Source organism: Xiphophorus hellerii, chromosome 19 (assembly GCF_003331165.1).
Source record: "Xiphophorus hellerii strain 12219 chromosome 19, Xiphophorus_hellerii-4.1, whole genome shotgun sequence".
In the NCBI taxonomy this organism is placed as follows: domain Eukaryota; kingdom Metazoa; phylum Chordata; class Actinopteri; order Cyprinodontiformes; family Poeciliidae; genus Xiphophorus; species Xiphophorus hellerii.
In genome coordinates, this window is record NC_045690.1 from 1,691,546 (window position 1) to 1,707,251 (window position 15,706).

General features: G+C 38.9%; 2 long non-coding RNA genes across 3 annotated transcripts; both read right to left on the reverse strand.

The window, feature by feature from the left end:
• Positions 1–1,505: 1,505 nt before the first annotated feature.
• LOC116708687 (uncharacterized) lies at positions 1,506–10,382 on the reverse strand. The gene is made up of 6 exons (XR_004336741.1): positions 8,853–10,382; positions 5,929–5,975; positions 5,440–5,491; positions 3,191–3,369; positions 2,497–2,660; positions 1,506–2,052 (listed from the first exon to the last, which is right to left on the reverse strand). It is a non-coding gene; the product is annotated as an uncharacterized LOC116708687 (long non-coding RNA).
• A 2,500-nt stretch (positions 10,383–12,882) lies between these two features.
• LOC116708579 (uncharacterized) lies at positions 12,883–15,680 on the reverse strand. Of its 2 annotated transcripts, none has more exons than XR_004336714.1 (4): positions 14,660–15,680; positions 13,984–14,121; positions 13,737–13,873; positions 12,883–13,158 (listed from the first exon to the last, which is right to left on the reverse strand). It is a non-coding gene; the product is annotated as an uncharacterized LOC116708579 (long non-coding RNA). The 2 variants fall into 2 exon arrangements; XR_004336713.1 differs by having other exon boundaries at positions 13,737–13,854; positions 14,660–15,678.
• Positions 15,681–15,706: the final 26 nt, after the last annotated feature.

The following is a 15,706-nucleotide window of genomic DNA, read 5'->3' on the forward strand; positions in this document are numbered from 1 at the left end:
AGTTTCAGGAAGTTCTGATGTGGATGCTAACATTAGCGTTAGCTGCTAGGTGTTTAGCTTTGAGATGCTATGTTAGGCTTGAATAGCCTCACTGGTAGGCTAACTCCTTTTAGCACAACTTGAACACAATAATAATCTCTTCCAGCGTCCAATCAGATCGTTTTGAAGCAGAAATGAACCCAGTGGATCCCAGCTTTGTCGTCCGTCATTGTTTCTCATGCTTCAGATTCACAGGCGTACCAGAAATATTCTGGCTGGAGCATGTATATATAAAAATAAAATGCAATTTATTGTGTTAAAGTTTGTAGTGAGTTCAAATCTATGCAAATAATTAGGTGAAAATAAAACCTTAATGTGCCAACATGTCCACACACCACGACTAATACAGATGTAAAATAGAAACAAACTTTACTTCTGCACCAGTTATGCTTTAATGCACCACCCAGCATGCATATGTACACACATACACACACACACACACCCCCCACACACCCCCCCACACACACCGCCACTTGATCCAGTCAGCACTGCTTCCTTTGCCTAGAGCTCTTTAAATTTACTCGAGCCTGAAACTGGAGCGTTAGCGTTTACAGTGTTTTCATTTGTTTCGCAGGTTTTCGGGACGGACTGTGAACGTTGACCCGTCAGGTTCCAGGACTCGACGCTCCTTCAGATTGTGCTTGAATGTTTAGTCTGAGCCAACATGACTTATGGATGGGGTGAAAGGTCAGGGTGGGCATTAGTGTTGCGTGTTATGTTCTGCTGTGTGAGTCCAGTCTATGCGTCTTTGTGGACCTACCAGCAGGTTAGATCCAGGACAGCAGAATTAATCTCCTTAAAGACTGACGACCCATGGCGTTCACAAACACTTAAAAGCTTCACTCACAAACAAACATCCATTCAGACATTCAGCTGGACATATCTGGGTCCAGAGCCGGGTTTGTTTGGTTGGGGAGAGATAAAATGAAATAAATTATTGTTTATGAGCAGAACCAGGGAGAGTTCAGTTTATTTATTATGAATGAAATGAAAAAAAAAAAAAAAAGGATCTCTAATAATCATGACCAGTTCTGATCGTCTCAGGAGTTCATCTATGGGATTTTATTTTTGTGCAGTTTAAAGTCATTCTGACTGAAGTGTGTGTATCCATGTGTGTGTGTGTGTGTGTGGGTGTGTGTGTGTGTGTGTCCTTGCCCTTTACCTCTGGGTATTAAGGTTGGGCTCACTAAGCGATTCTTAATATTGAAGTCGTGTATTCAGACTATTTCAGACTATTTTAGTCTCTTGCCTGCATTAGAAATGCAACAGGAACTGCAGCATTTCATGTAAAGCTGCAGCATTTCATGTAAAGCTGCAGCATTTCATGTAAAGCTGCAGCATTTCATGTAAAGCTGCAGCATTTCATGTAAAGCTGCAGCATTTCATGTAAAACTGCAGCATTTCATGTAAAGCTGCAGCATTTCATGTAAAACTGCAGCATTTCATGTAAAGCTGCAGCATTTCATGTAAAGCTGCAGCATTTCATGTAAAGCTCGTTGCTGCAGCCTCTGAGATGCTGCAGTGAAGCATCTGCAGCACAATCTGCAGGAAACAGAGCCAGGGAACAAATCATTACTACATCAGCACCAAGTTTCAATCAAATATCCAAGATCAGAGCTGCACATTGATTTTCATAAATGTTGATGTTTTTCAATTAATAACACAAACTAACATCCTGTTTCACATCCAGTCACTGCGGTTCAGTGAATGAGCCTCAACGTTCTGCTTCGCTCCAACAGACACAAATCGGTTTATTCATCTTTTTCCTTCCTCGTCTTTAAATACCATGTAAGAACCTGCTAACTTTGTGAAAACATTTTAACTCAAAATGTACATCCTTCATATTCTTTATGAAGAATAAAGCCACTTTTTTCTTCCACTCAATTTCCCATTAATATGCTTGGAGAACACTCTGTGAACAAACAGCTGATGAAGCGATGACCAGTTGATGTTTAATCGACTGAGTGGAGATGAAAATATTTATCATTCCTTCATCTACGTTCCCTTCAGCGTCTACGTTAGAAATAAAATCAGAAAAATGCAATAAGTTTGATCAAAATGATAAACAGGAGTTAGAATGGTCATTTACAAAATAGTGAGCTCCATTATTTCCTCTACTGTGTTTTTGAAACATTGAATTAATGTAATTTTGACATGAATAAAAAACCATGTGCACCAGACTGCTGCTCTACTGAACAATATTTAATAGACACAACAGAAGTTCAGAGACAACTTGAGAGTTTATGGTGACCACTTATGATTTGAAAAGCACATTTTAATGCAGATTGTTTCACTAAACCATCCATGGTGCATCTCCCTTGGTTACCAGGCCAATTAGAACCTGAACCTGAACTGTGAATATGAATAGTTTACTCTGAGAAATAGGACACATTAGCATAAATCTGCTTCAGTTTTATCCTCCTCCTGCCTCCATGCCCTCTGGCTCTCACTTCTTACCTGAGCACCGCCGGTTCTCCATGTCTGCCACCCGAGTGTTTTCTGGTGAGGATGATTGATATTCTTTCAGTCTGAACTTCAGAACCGGATTTTTCCAGCAGCTGTCACTTCTGCCTGTCAGGAGCCGCGTTGGGCACCGGGCTGTTTATTTTGCTGTTGTTTATCTGAAGGTTAAAGAGAAAAGGAGGAAAGTCTGCTGAGCAATTCAGCACTTTAGAATCCAAATCAATCAGAAAGCTCTAAGCAGCTGCAAAGAACATTTTAAAACGTTATTATTGTGGATTTTACATCAGATTACCGTCACTGTGGATCCAGCAGATTCATAATCTCCCCATTTATAGGAATAATTCAGTAAAATCTCAGAACCTAAAGATTTCAAACGACAGAAGATGTGCAGCTTTTTGTTCTGTTTCTGCAGAAACGGTGAGTTATGAGTATTAGTCTGTTTATCTTTTCATCTCAAATGTTCTGTTTTATTAAAACTGTGATTTAATGTTACACAGTAAACCTGTAGTGATGCAGGAGAAATCAAAAGGTTAAAGAGATGCTTCATTTAACATTTTAAAAAGAAAACAGAACTTTTTCTGTCTTTAAAACATATTTGGTTAAAATCACTAAAACTTTAATAAGTTGGATGATTCTGGTCTCTGTGTGGATGCACAACCTGAACGTCATAAAGCTGTGACAGATTCACCTGAAAGCGTCTCCGTATGGACGGGTCAAAGGTTAAAAGATGAAGACTCGGCGTGAAAGACGCTCAGCAGGACCACGGTGAGTGTGGGTCGGGTTTGGGTTCCCCTGAAGAGGCGGAATCAAATCCAGCTGCCAGTCACTGGTTACATATCGACGTCCCTCTGTGTGGACGGCTCCAACCTGAGGGCCAGAAACAAAACCATTTATCTGAGGTCAAATAAAAGAGCTTTCTTCAATATGCATGAAGAGTGGCAGAAAGAAAAAAACACACAAGCATTAAAACCAAACAGAGAAAAAGAAATTAAATTAAAACCAGAACAGACAGAATGAAAGTAGAAAAAATGAGCTAAACTCAATCAAAGAGAAAATATTTGTATTTAATTAACAGGTATTGGCCTAATTTATATTTTTGTTCTTGCTGATATTTGTGGCTTAATGTTTACTGTCCTTTATTCATAACTCCAGTTATTAATCACTATCTCATCTTATGATTGTGGCATAAAAGACAGAAATTAATCCATTACAAAAACGGTAAAATCAACGAACGTCTTTTCATTCTGAGGGAGAATTTATGGTTCGTTATCAACTCGTAAACATCAGACTAACATGCTTCCTTCAGATTGAAACCTATAATATTTGGAAATAGTTTGAACTTGCTTCATAATGATGCTTCTGTTTTGTGGTTGTCCTGCCTGTGTGGGCTGGACGCGCCGCTGTGCTGGGCTGCGTATCCGCGCGTGGGCGCGCTTGTCGGGGAGAATAAAAATCTTCCTCCAGCCTCAGGTGCGTTGGAAGCAGATTTTCAGGAGATTTAGAGATAAATCATCTGAATCTTTGCTGACATCCAGCCGCCCCAAAGCACCAATCAGCTGTGGCCTCAGACAAATGCAAACAGGCAGTGAGACGGTCACCACGAGGACTTCAGCCACAAACACTGACGCTTTACTCTGTTTGTGCTTCACAGGTATCTGGCCTGCTCATGGGGAAGGAAGGCCTAATTACTGCAGAACCAGCGGGTCAGGAGCGGGTCAGCTGATCCTACATAACAATAACATAACAATAACAATCATGTTATTGTTTATCATGTTTGAATTATTAGTTTTAGCTGAAGACTGGAGGGTGAAACTTCAGCACTGAAAAACATTTGCAATGCTGGATTTGAGGGAAGAGGACATCAAAATGTTCATGCTAACGCTAAAAGCTTTAGCTAAAGCTAAAGAAGATGTTATAGAAAGTTATATACCTTATGAAAATAATAATAATAATAAAACAATTCCTACTTTAGCTAGTATTTCATAACTAAACCTTCCTGTGGTATGAAAGGCAAAGCCACTCTGAATAAGTAAGGACTGATAAAGGTTTATTTTTTATTTCTCAGACTTGGTGACGAGTCAATAAAAATGATTTATTAAATTTATCATCCAGCTTTTGGATCTGGAAGCAGAGCCAGAAGTTAAGTCCACTTTAGATTATTTATGCAGAACTAAATCATAAAAAATGACTAAACTCAAAGTAGATCCAGATCAATCCAACATTAATCACAGAGGAAAACTCAAACCCTCAACATTTATTCCAGTAACCCGTTTTATAAAGGATGCAGTCAGATTTGGTTTATGATGCTGGTAAAGAAAACTCAGCAGGATTCTCTCCTTCAGAACCCGGCCGGTTCTGAAGGAACGACTGACTGGGGATGACCCAAAGAGTCTCAACGAAGCCCAGAATTATTCATACCCCTGGCAGATTTGGGTTTAATTTAAACCAACATGTGTCGTCTGAATGGGAGTAAAAGTATCAGCCCTTGCTTCTCTTAATCAGTTGAGTTGGAAGGTTTTGAAATTATTACTTATGCTCTTACTTTTTACATTAAAACATGGCTGTCAACACTTCTTAAAGCCACGGTACATCAGTGACCAAACAGATAAATAAAAAGCAGAGAAATGGATGTCGAGTCCTGAAAGTTATAAAATTCACTGCAGTGATGCGATCAGCTCTGATTTATGGAAACAAGGTGAGTAACCGTGACAACCAGCATCTCTTTTCTCTTGAATGATCATTGTTTGTACACTTCGCTTCCTGATTTCTTCAAAGATTTATTTTATTTTATTGTCACACTAAGAAGTTGTATTGTAAATGGGAAATTTAGCTAAAATAATTTCCCTGAAAGTTAACCCAGTTGAAAATGTAGATATAAATGGTTAAGATGTTACATCCATCACAGAGGAATATAAAATCTAAATGTGAGATGTTTACCGCCAGTCTGTCTTCAGCTGAAACACGATCCAGATCCACAACGGCTGCCAGTCTGCAGGAGAAAAATGAAAGATTAATAAAGAAAACTGTCCAGACAAACTCGTCTTACCTGCACAATAAAAGCTCAGGATGGGAGCTGACAGGCTTTGCTAATAGAAACCAGTTTAACGTGACTGCTGCTGCGACTGGACCAGCTGAGTGATGGATTCAGCCGTCTGACTCAATGACTCCCATGTCGGGGTGTGTGTGTGTGTGTGTGTTCTTCCCCAGAGTGTGTGATTGTGCCAGGCTGAAGATGAAGGATACATTTCCATCTGAATGGTGTCTGCCTGTGTGTGTGTGTGTGTGTGTGTGTGTGACTCCATGGTGGAGTGAGATGATAAATGTGTGGGTGTGTGTGTGTGTGTGTGGGGGGTGTGTGTGTGTGTGTGTGTGACAGACGTCTGCTGGTGACGGATGCAGAAGGCGGTCAGAAATTTGCCGACTCACCTCAGGAAACCTGCTGACTCGTCTCCATCAGGATTCCAGGAGGAAAACTGAGTAAAAATCCAGTTAAAGTTTTAATGAAGCTGCTTGAGAACCGGGCCAGAGTCCCATGATAGTAATCACATCAAATCCAGAGAAATGAGAATTTAAGCCAAGAAATGAAAAATGCTTTTTGCAACTTGTCATTGAAATTCAATTTTTTGGGATTTTTTTCAAATAAAAACAGACTTAAGCAGCTTTGTAGGATTACACCAAGTTCATCTAAAATAAGTTTTCATTATGAAAGAAGATTTTAAGGGAAACAATTTATTGTGATTAGACCAAGAGTGATCAGGTTTTGGTATTTTGCTGAATAATTATTTCTGGTTTTTGTTTTTGACTCTAGATGCTGCAGAAGCAAAAGAGGTGGATCAGCAGAGCTTCTGATCAGCAACTGATGAAAAGTTTTTGGGAAAATTATGTCCCAATATTATTAAAAACAAGCAGAATAAACCAGATTTAGTGAAATAAATAATGAGCTGAACAACATGAAGACCGGGATAAACCTGTTAACTTAGCAAAAACTAAGAAGCAGAAATTTAATATTTACAGGTTTTAATCTCTTTCTATTATTTTTTAAAGGGCATCAATGCTGATTTATTTTTATAACTGATAAATAATTCAGCGTTTAGATGCTAACCTAAAGCAAGCAGGAGGAGGTGACCAGATGCTGTGGATTTGATGAAAAATTGTTTATCTCAGTCATTTGAGACGTGGATTTGTAAAAACTGACATTTCTAATGTCGTCTTGTCCAGTTATGCTCAGACAGCAACATCTCAGGGTCCAGCCATGAATGAAGAGGTCAGCCACAGCGTTCCTCAGAGCGGCTCTCTGCTGCAGACCGGCTGTCCAGAGTGAACAGTCAGAGGTTTTCACTTTCACTGCACAGCTTGTCTGGATTCCTTTTTCACATTTTTCAGTTTTATTGTCACTTTGTTCCCAAACACTCAGAGGCTCTCCTCTTCCTCACTCTTTCACATGTTCTGCTCCTTATCGCTCGTCTTACTCTGTCTTCTCTCAGGCGTCGGACCCGGATCTGCTGGAGGGTTTCAGGAAAGCTGTTGACAGAGGAAGGTCGCTCTGCTCAGTGATTGGGGAAGTCATGGACACTTCACGCTGCAGCAGTCAGAGGATCGGAGCGAATCGATGAAAACTCCCACACCGCTGCAGGATGCTCTAATCAGGCTCAGGCTGATTGATTCCTCTCATCCTCCTGTTTTCCTCTTCCAGACTTTCTGTTTACTCTTTTGTTTCTCTGACTGGCTGCCTGCTCTTTGTCTCATCTGTTTTCTCCCACAGCTTTTCTTTTTTAAAACATTTTCTCTGCTAACCTCTGCCTGTCACTGACACCTCTTTGCTTTTTCATCACATCCTGTCCCCACCCAGATCCTTAGTGCTTGTGTTCATCTGCTGCCTGGAATAAAAATAGACAACGGGAAGAAATCCTCTGGTGGAACTGTTCAGAATCCTAAATGCTCCAGGATCAGATCTGTTGGTGGTGAAACGGCTTCAGCTGACGGAGAACAGATTGTAGAACTAAATAAACTAGATTGTAGAAACATTTATTCATTGACTTGTGTCGCTTTAATCTGCTCAGCGCGCCGCTCTGACGCGCTCTGCATCGCTGCATGTGGTGGAAAATAAAAGTGAATGAAATGAATGATGGCAGCGTCCAGATTCTGACACCAAGCATCTCTCACATCAGGAAGGCAGACAGGATTCCAGGTTGGAGGAAACTTGTGGGTCAGTTACGAACGGGATGAAAAATGTTTGTAGATAACCTGAATCAGCAAAAAACATCATTTCAGAATCAAACTCTTGTTTTTCGGCGCAGTAGGCAGAGTGGGGTGTACTTATTTTCCTTTGACAGTTTAACGAAGCCGGTCGGTTTCTGATTGCTAATCTCCGTCCGCCTGCACCCGTCCGCTCTCCTCCTGCTGCCCGTTTGTCTGCATTTGTTTCTCTGCTGCAAAAAAAAGAAAAGTTTTCATTCCTGTCAGTCCGATCCATGACTCAGCAGGTTTCAGAAGAATCATAGCAACAACGACTCTCAGTGGATTTCAGTCTCTGCTGTGGAGGAATTTAGAACATCACCTCATCACCGTTTCTTAATCCTAACGCTGGCAGTGTGGGCCGGTACCGAGTACGGTTGGATCTGCTGGGATCGTAGAAACGTTTCTACCATGGGAGCCGCTCCGTTTCATCCAGACGTGATTTTTAAATACATTTCTAACATTTTCTTTCATCTGAAGGCAGAACTTTGGACCAGTGAGAACAGAGTTGATTTGCTCTTCTCTCTTGCTGGTTCTGTTGTCTCAGGAAGAGTTTAACACCAGGATGTAGTCCATGTTCTGGATCCGTCTCAGTGTCCTGGTTCCTAAAGTTCTCCAGCTGAAGTTCAGACATCATGAATCTCCATCAAACTCTTGAATGGATTTTATTCCACAATCCATTCAAAGTTCCAGTTACTCACCTTCTGTTATCTTTTCTACACTTTTTCCTTCCACTTAACGTCCCAGTGACATGCTTGGACCCTCTGTAGTCAACCAGCTGCTCCAGTAAAGATTTGTGGCTTTCAGAGAAACTTTTTGTTACAGTGATGTAATATCAGACAGGATGGGGCTGTAACTGAATGTTTTCTTGTCTCATGGGTTCTGATGGTTCTGTAACTTGATCATCAGCGGGCCGACCCAGACCCAACGCCCCACTGACACACAAGAACTAGAACATCTAACATTCCTGTCAGGGTTTCACTGAACATCACCTGCAGTTACTCAAACTTTTGCTGTTTTGTCCTCTAGTTGTCTTCTAAGGTTCACACACACACACACACACACACACACACACACACACACACACGTGTGCGCGCGTACACCCCGACACACACCTGTCAGCTTGTCTCTCAGCCTGACAGTCAGTCAGGCAGCCATGTTGGATCACCGGTGGCTGAGATGTTGGTCGTGAAACGTGAAGCTTCCTGACTTTCATAACTCAGCTTCTGCTTCAGGCTGAAGCTCTTCCTGCTGGATCACAAATCAGTTTTCATTCTCTGGAAAAAAAACCTTTCTTTCACTCCACTGTAATTTGTCCTGAAGATAAAAGTCTCGCTGCAATGTGACATTTTGTTTTTGAGGTCAAATGATCTGATTCAGCTAATTTCAGCGGCAGGATGACAGCAGTCGGAGTTTAAAGTCTCTGGTCTGACTCAGCCATCCGTTCCTGGTTTTGTTTTGCCTTCAGAAAGAAAACGATTCGACTTCCTGTGACGAAATCCACCGTCAGGAGGTTTTATAGTGACTGTTAGCTTGTAGTTATTTTGTCTGATTGTAGTTTGTTGTGCAGAATGCAGAGTGTTTGACTGAAGCCCAGCGATCTGCTGCTTCTCCTGGTTTCTACATTTAACCTGAGGATAAACGAATCCACTGGATGAAGGTGTGATAATAATTAACACTTTACACCTTTAATCACTGAGGTACTATTCATTCACACTGAACTTAACCACGTAAATATGCTGTGAACAATGTGGCTTATGAATCAACAAATGATTCCCTCCATCAGCCATCATCCAAATGTTTTAATGTCAGTGTGTTTAGCTTGTTAACAGGTCACTCTGTGCATAAAAAGCCAGAAGGAATGGAAAAGAACAACTCCTCCTCTCGGCTCCCAGAGGCTTTCGGCCATGTTGGATCGCTTTCTGATGAACCTGGCAGAAGGAAAAAGCAGCAAAGCAAACATTTGTTCAAACAGATTTATCTGGGTTACGTTGTGTCGAGTGCTGCGGTGTGACGGTGTCGCTCTTTAAAAGCTCTGCTCAGCGGCGGATCAATTATTTATCGTCTGTTCTCATTCCTCTCTCTTTTTCACCTTATTTTGTGACTTCCTCCCAGCTCCCCCTCCTTCCTGTCTGGAACGCGCCTCTCCTGATTGACAGAAGTGATGCTGTTTGCTTCTCCTTTCACTGACCTTCAACTTCCAGGAACGCATGCTCAGATGCAGCAGTCAGTGCTCAGCCAGACTGCTGATGGTTCCTCCTCTGCCCTCCGTCAGCGGGGAATCAGTCCTGAGGAACCAAACAGCAACGTTTTAATTCCTTAAGAATCTACTTTATTTATTCACACTTATTTTATTTTGAGTCATGGGATTGTTTTTTTTGCATTTTAGTGGTGAAATCTACAACAAACAAAAGCAATAAATTTATTCATGTCGATTATTTTCTTTAATATTAGTGAATCTTTAGTCAAGGTTTTTGCAGGGTGTGTAATTAATTAATTGCATTTTAATGAAACTATATATTAATAAAATAAACATTTTCAATCCTAAAACTCTTTTTGCTGCTAAACCTTTGAATGAATAATTCAGTGAGGCTGTTTATGGAAGTAAATATGTGCCATCAGAATTTGAATAAAAAATGCATCTGAAATTTGAATGTTGTATATTAGTGCTTACTTTTTCAGTGTTAAAATAAATTCAGAATATATTTTTAATCTAAAAAAAATTCAGTGTCATTATTTGTACATGAAAAAAAAATTCAGTGTCATTATTTGTACATGGTTGCAATTTTCATTTATTAAAAAGATTCACATTCCTATTTCAAAGTGATCAAATTTTCAATATACATATTTTTCACAGTTTAAATTTTCAGTGTTAAAAAATTCAGCATATAAAAAATTCAACTTTTCAAAATTCGAATGCAATATTTTCATTGTCCTCCAATTCAACTTGCTCAAATTCGCTGTCTCAAATTCAACGTCTAAAAATTCGCTGCAAAAATGGCGAGGTTACTTCAGGTCACAGACATTAGCAATGGATGTCAGATTCCAGGACCCAGCTGATCACGTGACACAACCGTCATATTGAAGAAATACCAGCATAGCCGAGGCTGGCGACCATGGAGGCGAATGAAAACCCAACGGTGAGTTTAATGCTTTCATATTTCTGTATTATATTTTATTTTGCGCATGAAGTTTGATACATTATCTTAAATCTTGATTTAAAACACGGGTTGGGCCGTTGTTAATCTTACACCATGTAGTGCTAGCATATTACGTCTTGCTACCTCCTAGCCCCCCCAGCCCCTCACCCAATTTACCCCGTTTTATTTCAAAAAGAAATACCACTTGCGCCAAGTCTAGAATCTTGAAAGAGAACTGATGGGTGGCGACTTTCTGGGTTGTTTGATGTTGTCTTAGGTGAGACTGAGACAGGCAGTCTTAGTAAAGTGTAATTTTTCAGGAGATGCTACCGCTAATGTACTAAGCTAATATGGCTGCCTTGTATGCTTCAAGGAGGGGCTGTGAACACTACCGACATTAATTATAACCACAACCCCATTCTGTTCAGCTACTGTATTGTTCAGGTGACTTCATTTATGAATTAATTAAGAAATTTATTGTCATTACAACATCATCCAAAATACTGCTTCTCTTATCTGACAAGTGTTGATATACAATATTAATTTACATTATTTTTACTTTGCGGTATAAAACCTCGTTCTGTTACCTAGCAACACTATAAACAACTCCCTTTGTTTTTTCAATTGATTTTAACTCATTTTCAAGAAAAATATATGCTTGTAAGTACATTTGTTAACTTATTTTAGATTAAATATCATAATTTAATTTATATTACTGTGATTTCTCAATACTGACCTACTGATTTCAAAATACTTTTTTATTTTACTGACAATTTTTTTGACATGTTTTTTTTTTTTTCTCTTTTCAAGGAATTTTTGCTGGATCATATTTTTGATAGGCTCCATGATCGTTTGGAGCATGTTCTTGAACGTATGCCCCTGGATCTCCTGGACTTTATCTGCACTCAAGAACTAGTTTTTTTAAAATCCAGAATCAGTTAGGATCGCCACCACAGCTAGAGGATCGGACTGACGTTTCCTTCTGTGCAGTCCCGTTCTGTTTAGGATCCTGCTCAGAGTGTGCATGTTATTATTGGTTCCAACCACAGTGCAAAGCAGCATCCGTATCTCTGTGTTTTAGACTAAACATGAAGGGAAACTTGTCCAAGTCCTGTTAGCCACTGTACTAGCCTAGCATAATACTGCCACTTCCTGGACATAAAATTATCACATTTATACAAGATGCGTATCATGTTTTAACAAGATAACTATCACATTTCAATAAGATACGTATGACGTTATAACGTGATAGCGCTCGATTTTTTCCCCCTGGATTATAGCAATAAGCTTCCATACCAGTTTCAAAATTCACCAGTTATGAAATGTAAAGCAAAATGCTGATCATGTTACCACAAAGGTGAATTTTAGTGTCTTTATGGTAGACATGTTTAAGAACTAAAATGTTCTAAATTTGTAATTTGATTGTTTTTTCTTTACTCAAAAGAAACCTAGTAGGTACATTTGTACATTGTTCTAGGACTTTAAATTTCTTGCATTATAAGAATCAGAAAAAAGTTTTGTTTGTCTTATGTAATTTATTTTCTAATACTTCAAGCATGTATGAACTCATCTAAGTACATTCAATAAAATTTTGCATAAAAAACAATTTCAGTTTCATATTTAAAACTGCCTGTATAAACAGTACAGACTCAGAGAAATGAAATACCTACTCTGAACATTGTGTCATTCTAGTTCCTCTAGTTTTGAATGTGACAAAACTAGAGGAACTAGAGTAACACGGTACTCTAATGAATAATACATATGATTACTATGTATCATATGTATTACATAGTAATCATTCATCCATATGAATACATTGTATGTATTCATATGGATGAATACATTCATATGTATCAAATTCATATTCAATACAATATGAATTCAATACATTCATATGTATTGAATCACGTTCAATACATGTGATTATATGTAATCATCTGACAAAATCAGAAAATTGAATTGATTCTACATTTCAACAAAACTTTCATTTGAACAAAGCTGCTTCACAAACAGAACTGCTACAGCTTAAATGTAGATTTTTTTTTTTTTTACAGGTCGATCATTCAAAGCAAGCCAAAGCCAGTTTGCGTAGAGGAAATGCAAGCTAAAAACTCATCACTGAAAGATTTGTAACTCCTGTAGTGACAAGGAATTCTTAGCGTTTCATAGCAAGTGGCAGCTGTTGGGTAGTTTCCATGAACTATCTCCACAGACAGACTTGATGGCAGATTTTCCCATCCGGTCCAGAATTTCATCATGTCTTTCAGTTCAGGTGGTGTGGCTGTGGAAGAGAACAAAGCCACAATCACATTTTCAATTCTAATTTACCATACATCCGCAACTTATGGATAACGTTGTATGTTTGTAAGACTAAAGTAACTGGAAATATTCAAGACAGTTTTACTTTTTATTAAAATCCACATCAGTTCTGGAACCACATGTTGAGATAGAGCTAGACTACACAGAGAGAACACACAAACATGCATGCAATTCAACTGTTTGAATTTTGAGCTAAGATTAAAACTGAATTGTGAGGTACCACTGCAAGCAACTAAGAGAAGAATTCTCCTACAGCAGGGGTGTCAAACTCCAGTCCTCGAGGGCTGCAGTCCTGCAGTTTTTAGATGTGCCACAGGTACAAAACACTGGATTGAAATGGCTTCATTACCTCCTCCTTGTGTAGATCAGTTCTCCAGAACCTTAATGACCTAATTATTCTATTCAGGTGGTGCAGCAGAGGCACATCTAGAAGTTGCAGGACTGCGGCCCTCGAGGACTGAAGTTTGAGACCCCTGTCCTACAGGGATGTTTCATTGAAAAGTTATCTGAAAATCTCCAATCAGACACTGGTAACATTACCATTTGCAATTAACTGTTTCAGATATCCTGAAATGCGGCATCTGGTTTCCTTTGAGCAGTCGTCATCTTCATCACTTCCGTCATCTGTTTCTGGCCAAGTGATATGCTGAAGTACCACCTAAGTTTAGTAGAAAAAACTAATTGCGTTGTGTTTAACAGAAGTTTGCAAAGAAAATGTTTTATATAAAAGGCATTTCATTAAAACAATAACAGATGCAGCACCATAATTCCAGTTATTTAAATATACCTCTGGACACAGGGAGGCTTCCTCCAGTGGAAAAAGCAGCGGTACAGCATCAGGCCGCCGAGTTACCAGTGACCATATTGGGATTTCTTTCAAGCCTCGTCTAAGCTGCTTTATTTGTCTTGCGACACGTCCAAGAACCTAATTTAGAAAATGGTAATAGTTTATTTCTAAACAACTCATTTCATTACAGTCATTGTGCTGCTCTGGTAATTGAAACTAATAACAGGGATCAAAGCAGTATACAGTAAAACACAATGTGTATAAAAAATGTAATTCATGTGACACTGAAGATATGACAATCTTTACAATTAACAACTAATGTAAAAAGATTAATCTTTAAAAGTGAATCACTTGAGTTTTGCAAGACCTCAGAGAAAGTATGAGACTGTTCCTCAGATAGGAGCTTAAGCTTAAAAAGCTGTCATTTGTCTAAGGCAATCTAAAGAAACTGAAATAAAACAATTTGTTTGAAAGATTCTACCTCTTACCTTTGATTAGGTTTATAGAAAACACTTAAGATAAATTGGTACCAGACTATTTCAAAAATGTTAAAACAATGGCAAACCTGCACAATTCTTTATCCTTCTGTGTATCAAAATTGGATTTTAAATAAAATGTCATTTAAAACATAAGTTAAAGAAAAAAATACATGCAGTAGAAATGAATGCTGACTCACTGCATGAAGTAACAGCTTCTCAAAAAGCCACTTCCTATTGTTCTCTGTGGGGCAAAGAAGGTCCCATGAATATGCCAAGCTCTGTACTCTTTCCATTTAAGTATCAGAGAGCCTGGATTCTCCTTCGAGCTGCAAAAGACATCACAAATGACTCAGAGGGAAAAAAAAGCAAGAAAGAAAATAATGTAAATTAATATTGTATATCAACACTTGTCAGATAAGAGAAGCAGTATTTTGGATGATGTTGTAATGACAATAAATTTCTTAATTAATTCATAAATGAAGTCACCTGAACAATACAGTAGCTGAACAGAATGGGGTTGTGGTTATAATTAATGTCGGTAGTGTTCACAGCCCCTCCTTGAAGCATACAAGGCAGCCATATTAGCTTAGTACATTAGCGGTAGCATCTCCTGAAAAATTACACTTTACTAAGACTGCCTGTCTCAGTCTCACCTAAGACAACATCAAACAACCCAGAAAGTCGCCACCCATCAGTTCTCTTTCAAGATTCTAGACTTGGCGCAAGTGGTATTTCTTTTTGAAATAAAACGGGGTAAATTGGGTGAGGGGCTGGGGGGGCTAGGAGGTAGCAAGACGTAATATGCTAGCACTACATGGTGTAAGATTAACAACGGCCCAACCCGTGTTTTAAATCAAGATTTAAGATAATGTATCAAACTTCATGCGCAAAATAAAATATAATACAGAAATATGAAAGCATTAAACTCACCGTTGGGTTTTCATTCGCCTCCATGGTCGCCAGCCTCGGCGATGCTGGTATTTCTTCAATATGACGGTTGTGTCACGTGATCAGCTGGGTCCTGGAATCTGACATCCATTGCTAATGTCTGTGACCTGAAGTAACCTCGCCATTTTTGCAGCGAATTTTTAGACGTTGAATTTGAGACAGCGAATTTGAGCAAGTTGAATTGGAGGACAATGAAAATATTGCATTCGAATTTTGAAAAGTTGAATTTTTTATATGCTGAATTTTTTAACACTGAAAATTTAAACTGTGAAAAATATGTATATTGAAAATTTGAT